This window comes from Octodon degus, unplaced genomic scaffold, assembly GCF_000260255.1.
Source record: "Octodon degus isolate 3935 unplaced genomic scaffold, OctDeg1.0 scaffold00009, whole genome shotgun sequence".
NCBI lineage: Eukaryota > Metazoa > Chordata > Mammalia > Rodentia > Octodontidae > Octodon > Octodon degus.
Genome location: NW_004524585.1, coordinates 29,730,810 through 29,732,924, shown reverse-complemented (window position 1 = coordinate 29,732,924; position 2,115 = coordinate 29,730,810).

The window sequence follows — 2,115 nt, the reverse complement described above, 5'->3', positions numbered from 1 at the left end:
CTATTTGTTTCTCAATAAAATTATGGGAAAAAATTTAAAAAATAATCAGATAGATATAAGGCTGAGAGACCTACCATGTGTTCTTTCTTTAATCTCCAAATTATGCCAAAGCAAGACAGGACTTTTCGCTGGAAATGGCAAAACGAAGCAGGCCTGCTGGTGCACATCTGTAATCAGGAGGCTGAGGCAGGAGGACTGCTTCATACCATGGGCTACACAGTGAGATCAAGGTCATGAGACTCTGTCTTAAAAAAGCAAAACAAAACAAAAACGGGCAACTCTTACTGAGTCCTTTGATAACACAAATTGGGTACTTACTGCTAACACTCCCTGTGCCAATAGCACAATTTTGGAACAACGGATAATGGAAATTATAAGAAATAAAAATATATATCACTATCACTTTGGTTAATAATATATCAAAACTAGATGGTTCATTTGCAATTCAGTCAGTGAGAGCAGCCAAACAGGAAATTATCCTATAACACAAATCTCTAAAAATTACCAAAAAGAACAAAAGTAGAAGAAACTAGTGCTCCAGATCAATTCATTATTCTGAGCTCCACTTTTTATATCTGGAGGCTACTTTCTAAAGCAGCTAGGTACAGCACACTGCTGTGAGCAGAAAAGGCCCCGGGTCACAGCTGCCCGAGGCCCCTGGGGTACCTACAGCCCGACATCACCCTATCTCCGTAAAGCTGTGGTCTCCAACCTTGGCTTCACATTGGAACCACTAGGAAATTCTGCCTCAAGATACACTGTCTGCCTGGAGCGCACACTAGGTATCACGACTTTTTGAAAACTCAGGTGACTTTAAGGCATGACCAAGGTTAAGAAACACAACATTAGGATGATAGGGCACTTACAAAGCTATCAGCCCATGCTTGCTTCCAGAACACTTTTTTTTTTTTTTTTTAATTCATGGAAGTATAAAGAGAAAAAAAATGTAAGGTTCAAAACTATAAAAGTGAAAACCATTTTCCGCACAAAGCAATCACTTTCTTCTGACTTTCAGAAGAAGACTGTATACATACCTCTATTTCAAGAAGTAATAAAGGAGTGGACTAAAGCACCTGCTTAGGCAGACGCAGGGACCGGGTTTTAATCCCCAGCTTGCTGTGCCAGCCCCGCCCCCAGGATGCGCTGAGACAGAGGCTGAGATTGGGCATGGTGGCACATGCTGGTAATCCCAGCGCTTGGGAGGCTGAAAGCAGGAGGATCACTATGAGTGGGATCTGCATACTGAGACCCTGCAGACCGTGTACTAAATTTTTTTTTTTTTTTAAAGTAATAAAGGTATGATGAGATAGCTTAGTGGCACAGCACCTACCAGGCAAGCACGAGGTCCTGAGGTTGATTCCCAGTACGGAAAAATAGTGGTTAATCCATTTACACCAAGGAGTGCACACTACACAGTATTCTATGCTGTACCTTTGAAAGTTCAGTCCAACTTGGAATCGGTCCTTTGAATTCTTAGTACACGGCTACAAAGAAATTTCTGTCTGCACTGCACTTTAACCATCCCCTGGGCTGGTCATCACTTTAGCTGCAACAGTAGCCCCTCGCTATTTAGCGGTTGGACTTCCCCGGATTCACTGTTTCGCGGGTTTTCGAAAAATATTAATCTAAATTATTTATCACGGATTTTTCACTATGTCGTGGGATTTTGCAGTCATGTATAGTACTGTATATGTATTTATATGGGTAGTATTTATGATTTTAATGATTTTTGCCTAAAAAGCCTTAAAAATATATAAAATATATTAAAAAGTTAATTCTGACATATTAAAAATATTCAATCAAAATAAAGTACACTGTTTACCGTATATATTTCTTTGGTGGATGAATACATACTGTACGATACAGTACATGTATGTTGTTAAAATTGCATAGGTTTACAAGTTTAGAAACTGGTTAAGAACACTAGAACTGTTTTTAAAAGTGTGGGAAAGGTTTACAAGAGTGTGGGTAGGATTTATAAAGTATATATAAGTACTAAAATAAATATAACGTTGCTTCTCCGCTGGTTTTCACTTATGGTGGGGTGTCTGGAACGTAACCTCCGGGATAAGTGAGGGACCCCTGGCTGCACTGCGCTAGCGGCTAGCCTGGACG